This window comes from Lissotriton helveticus, chromosome 1_1 (assembly GCF_964261635.1).
Source record: "Lissotriton helveticus chromosome 1_1, aLisHel1.1, whole genome shotgun sequence".
In the NCBI taxonomy this organism is placed as follows: domain Eukaryota; kingdom Metazoa; phylum Chordata; class Amphibia; order Caudata; family Salamandridae; genus Lissotriton; species Lissotriton helveticus.
The window spans coordinates 2,030,307,644-2,030,313,643 of NC_136057.1; the positions used below are offsets into that span (position 1 = coordinate 2,030,307,644).

The 6,000-nt window shown below is 43.2% G+C and overlaps 1 long non-coding RNA gene across 1 annotated transcript in view; it reads left to right on the plus strand.

The window, feature by feature from the left end:
• Window positions 1-5,706, plus strand: part of LOC144776299 (uncharacterized) — a 120,934-nt gene extending 115,228 nt beyond the window's left edge. The window contains exon 3 of the long non-coding RNA XR_013600579.1: window positions 5,668-5,706. This is a non-coding gene — a long non-coding RNA (uncharacterized LOC144776299). The remainder of the gene's footprint in view (window positions 1-5,667) is intronic.
• The last annotated feature ends 294 nt before the right edge of the window (window positions 5,707-6,000 follow it).

A 6,000-nucleotide genomic window follows, 5' to 3' on the forward strand; every position in this document is an offset into this window, starting at 1 on the left:
CTAATTGGTTTTCAGATTGATTGTAAAGCTACGTCTTTGGAGAACACCATTTACTCAATGTGTGGTGATCACATTTCTTAACTTAACAGATTTATGTTATTAGCTGATGGTGAACAGTTTCAACTCTATGCTGGACTTTCATGTGTGCTACGTACCATACTTCAAAGCATAGTCAAGCAGACTGTTTATGGATATTTTTATAAATGTGTTCATGGCCTGTTGATCAGATCTAGTGTGACAATTCAGCACGCACAGGGCCCCCGTGCCATCAGCATTGCATCCTGTACTCCTGTTTTGGTGCATTTCTGCCAATGTACATATGTTTCTGAGAGGCCCCACACATTATCCTGAAATAGGTCTTGGTCAACCTTTCTAGCGTCATACCTAGAATTAAAATTGTCACATACCAGAACAAGAGGTTTGTCCTTGCTTTTATGGGCTTCTTTGAAGTTCACAATAGTTGCCTCAATTGCCTCAATCTTGGTCAAAACTTGCTTATCTCTTTTCAGATTTCATGAGGTGTAATACACATTATAAATGTCAATTAAAAATTCATCACTTTCAAGCATCATTAACTAAATATTACTTCCGGTTTATGATAGTATTCTCCATAATGGTGTCTGAAATCCAAGTTACTTGTCTCCTCTTCCCTTTCTATGGTCAGGCTTGACAGTACAGTTGTTGACAGGACAGTTGTTGCCAGACTATAAGGTGAGAATAGCAAGGACAGGGTGAAGGAAGATGGCTCTGTATATACTATACCAAAGTTAGGTATAGTGTGCACAGAGTCCAGAGGATTCCCAAAGGTAGGCAAAGGTAAAACTAGATAACACCTTACTCTCTATTTGTGGTAGTGTGTGCGAGCAGTAAGGCTTTATCAGAGGGTAGTGCTAATTATCTATTGTACAAATGCAGGCAAGGAAGGATGTCACATACTCAAGGACTGAACTCTGACCAGTTGGTTTAGTGTTTAGTTATATTTCTTTTCTAAAACCAAGCCAGGCCAGCTACAGGTTAGTATAGAAATACTTTGCAAGTATATGTAGTTTAAATACAGATTGAATGCAATTAATTAGTTACAGTATAATTACTTTGTAGTCACAGACAGCCAGAGTTACTTTACAATTACTTTTCCTAGGCAGCCAGGTATCCCTAGATGCTAGGCTGGTGCATTTCCTGAGGGGAAGAGAAATGAGTCAATGCTTTTTGCAAAGTTAATATAGGTTTACACTACTACTCACACGCCACATGTAGTCCTGAGAAGGCACAACTGAGCTTACAGGTCCGCAGTTAAGATTCTGTCAAATGGGCACTCGAGTCACAGCAGTAGTGGCACAGAGGCAGCCGGGTGCAGAGTGCAGGGATATAAGCCAACGGCTAAGCATGGTCGTGGCCTTAAGGACTGTGACGAGCAGGCCATTAGATTGGGGAAAAAAAGCTCCTGTGATAGAGGTCTGTACTGAAGGGCCCAAGGGCCAACACAAGAACGACACCGCCAGCAGAACAGGGGCGGCCGGGTGTAGGATGCGGTTTTGGCTGATGCTGCAGATTCGGTTGCGGATCCCTAGGAGTCAGTCAACTGCTGTTGAGGCGCATGGGGGATTTGGGAGTCTTTGTCCTGTGATGGCATGCGTTCGGTGTCAGAGTCATTCAGACGGTCACAGTTGTTCTTTCTGGACTGCTTCCGTTGCGAGTCAGTCAGGGGGTCGCCTTCGGTCACGGTTGAAGGGACCTTCCCGTTGTTGGCTGCCGGTTTGATTTAGCAACTTATGGAGGATCAGGAGTCATTGGGATTCAAGCTAGGATCACTGGGGGGACATTCTTAGGGTATTGGGTCACTCTGGCTTGGGGTGCAGAGAGTGAAGTGGAGGAGACTCACGGAGTCGGCGAGAGTAAGAGTCTGTTACCTTTGAGCAAGTCCTGTGCTCACCGGAGACAAAGTCCTTTTTAGTCGCAAAGGCAGGCGAGGTTCTCTGGGTTTTTGATGACTGATGACTGCTGGGCCCACCGAGGTTCTGTTGGAGGAGCCTGAGGTAAGGACAGGCCAATAGGACTGGGGCCAAGTCAGTTGGTGTTCTACTTCTTCTCTTCACACAGCTGTTCATTCCTACTGCTTGCTTCTAATTTTCAGCTCTGGTGTGAAGATGCAAGGTTTAGGCGTGCCCCATAATTCTAAATTTAAGGGTGTTTACAGGTAGGTACAGGTCGGGACCAATAGGTCTCTTCCTTGGGGTGGGTACACCCCCTACTATGCCACCTTCCAGTGAGAGGAGGCATAAGCCTCACTATGGTTGGCTGGGTCCCCCACCTGTAAGGAATCGGTTCTGGTTTCCTTTAAAAAGCTTTTAAAGACCTACCGGTTTATGTTCCGCCTCCACTGCCACTAGACCTGCTTACGCTAGCGACCTGTTCTTTTCTCTAAAAACGCTTAGAGACCAGTGGTGATTTGCGCTATATAAAAATAAAATAACATAACATAACATACGATGGTGGGGACTGAGAGTTGTGCTTCACTTCACCTCTCCCACCTGAGGGTTGGGGTTGGCAAAGGTGAGCATACCTCTCCTCCTAAGTTGGGTTTCCCACCGATTCTCCAGCCCAAAGTGGGAGTCAAAACCACGGGGGCCAGTTTCTGGGAGCTAGTGGTGGCTGTGGTAGGCTCACAAAGGCGGCGGGCCTTTGAAGCTTCCCCTTTGTTGACCTTTCCCATCCTAGGGGAGGAGGCTTAGTACCTCTTCCCAGGATGTGCTTTGTTTCAGTACCCCAAGATCGGCCGGCTCTCTAAACGGTCATTGTACTGACCGTGTTGTAAAGGCATGCATTGTAAACGCATGCAAAGTACCATCATATATTCGCCAGGACATTAGAATTAGGTTGGTTTTTTTCAGGTGGCATTTCTAAGATGCCCTTAGAGTGCATTTTTCATTAAATCCTACAATGACATCGGTGTGGGTTTAATGTGCTGAGAGATTTGATGCCAAACGTCCCCGTTTTCGGTAAAGCCATTATGGTGCTGTGAAGTTTGTAATGACAAACTCCCAGACCATATACTCTTTATGGCAATACCGCAGGTAAAATTTCCAAGAATTTACTTGGGTACTGTAAGGGTACAGGGCTCATGCACCTGTACCCCCACCACTGGTATAATGCACCCATCTAGAGGGGTGGCTTACCTATGCCAGGGCAGTGGATTGTAGGCATTGCACACAGGGATGTGTTGTCCGGTCAAATGAGAATATATGTGTGTATCCTGTACTAGATGCTAGAGAAAACTTGGAATCATACAGCAACCAAAAGGATAACACCTGGCTGAGAACCTCCCATCAGTTGGTTGTAGAATGAAATACTCTCCCACAAAAAGCTGGGTGAGTATTTCATTCTACAACCAACTCAAATCAAAAAGATTGAACAAAACGAAAGTTAAATATTCTTTTTGTTCAGAGGAGTAGATTACTTTTCCGTTGGTGTGTTTTCTGTACAGTTTCTTTATGATCACAGGGATATATACAAGCAACTATATATATTATGTATTTGTGTATTTTCTTTTCCTTTTCTTCTTCTACAGGAAAGGATAACATATTCATCTCCACCAGTACACATTGGGGCTCCAAGTTCCTGGTAGGATGATATGAACTTTATTAATACACATTCATACTATTTTTACACAGGTTTCCACTTTTGCAGTAGCTTTTCATCTTTTTGGTCCTGAAGAAAGCCGGACAGTGTTTTCCGTTTGGCTGAAACATGTTTACCTCTCTGCACAGCGCCATTGTTTAGTTATATTTTCAGACTATTAGGCGTCATTTTAACCTTGACACTTGGACAATCCTGATTAAACTTATTTTTTTGTCCTAGTAGTCATTTTTAATTCTCACGCACAATTTTACACTTTAGCACTGCACCCTATCAGCACCATTTGAGAAACACCTTGGGTAGAGTTCACCCTCGGTATCCATCTCCGCACCATCACTTGATGGAGTGGACGTTGTTTGGATCCACAACCTAATCCCACGTGATGATGCTCCGCCAGAAGGGTGGGCTGATGGGAGGTTCTCAGCCAGGTGTTATCCTTTTGGTCGCTGAATGATTCCTAGTTTTCTCTGGCATCTAGTACAGGATACACACATATATTCTCATTTGACCGGACATCTCTTCTTTTGTTGTTGCTATAATCAAGGAGGGGGAAACATTCTTTACACCGCGGATGTTTCAACTGCTGTTACGACGCGTCCTTTACAACGCAAGTCGTAACCACGACTTGCGCTGGAGGGCACTACAGGATTAAGAATAGTCAATTTACTATTCCAACACCTTCCCTAGTGTCCACAGGGACTGGTGTTAGAATAGTAAATTAAAATATTCTCGATCTGCGCCCCCCCCAACGCAAGTCGTTGTCACGACTTGCGTTGTAAAAAACGCGTTGTAACAGCACGCGTTGTGACGGTACGCGTCGTATCATCGTACATCCCAAGGAGGGGTATTGAGATTTCAGGGTTGGTAAATAAATTCCCCTAGACCCCCATTGCACTCTTTTTTTTGACACAGGGATATGTGCAATGTCGACTCTTTGCTTTGTTCTGCACCAAGACACACAGTCCACAATGGCTGTGTGTGTGTGTGTGTGTAAAGGTACAGGGCCTGTAAGGGTGGGAGAGTAAGTGCTGCGGCCCTTAGAGGTCCTCCTTGGTAACAGTGCCCTTGGTACCTATGGTTCCTTTTGCAAGGGACTTACATGTGGTCAGAGAGTTGCCAATAGGTTTTTCAACAGTACAGTTTTAGGGAAAGAACATAGGCCCTGGGTACCTGGTTGACAGGAACCCAGGGCACACTCAAAGTACATAAATATTAGGCAAAAAGTGGGGGGCAACCATGCAAAAAAGGACCCTTTCCTACACAGTGGCGTTGTTTCCGCCCGAATGTTCGGAGCCCAGAGTACATCTTTTGATTGGGCAGAAATTGTGTGCTTCTACAAAAATGTGCTTTCCCTCCATATAGCTGTGATAATTTTGTTTATTTATCTAGCTGCCTGACCTTGAACTTCCATGAGCACACAGATACCACTGTAATGGTGTTGAAATTTCTTAGAAAACCAAACAATTTATGATGTTTCTCGCTGGCAGCAACATCGGTGGGAAGAGTATATTCATGTGTGTACATGGATCTGGCTCGTCAGTTCATTCAAAGGCCAGACCTACTGGCATTGCCAATGTTTCTTTACTTTTCATTGCAACTATGTGGAAAATATAACAATCCATTGGTGTCTATTCTAAAGTCCAGGTATATTAAAAGCAGCATAAGTTGTGATTTTCAATAAATGAATCCTAGTCTGTGTCCTAAAATTTTGGCGTCAGCCTGATGGAGCGAGATTCAGAAATGTTTTTCATTTCAACTCGTGAAGTCACACTTCCATAAATAAAATAATAAGATTAACAAATGTGTTGTGTGTGAATTAATCTAACCTAGTTTAAATTTATATGACACCTGAAAGAACACGTGGGATATTAACATGTGTGCTCAATGAATGTGCATTATGTTGCATTTCCTTGTTCGTGAAAAATAATAAATTAATCGTGTCTATTGTCATGTCAAATATTAAATGCAGCTGTTTTAAAATAAATGTGCTTATTTTGCTTTCCTGTCTATGTAATGTCACTCTATTCTCTATAGGTGCATAAAGAACCCTGCTGGATAAATTGAAGAATGGTAGATATAAATTGCTGCTTTATTTGTGCATTACTGCTAGGTAATTTAAACTAATGGGTTAATTATTAGCATTAGAGGGTGGCAACAGAACAAACTATATTTCTCGCATTAATTATTCTTTTGTGTTTGTTTATTTGTTAGTTAATGAAAAAGGCTTTGGGCCTAGTGAATTTCCGTGTTTGCAAAAATCTGCTCGGAGCCAGAGTGAGTCCATGATGGCAACAGTTTTCTCCTGCCTGAAAAGTTTGTCGTGCTGAGATGACATTTTCTTAGCCGAACAAGGCCAAGGCCAGGAAC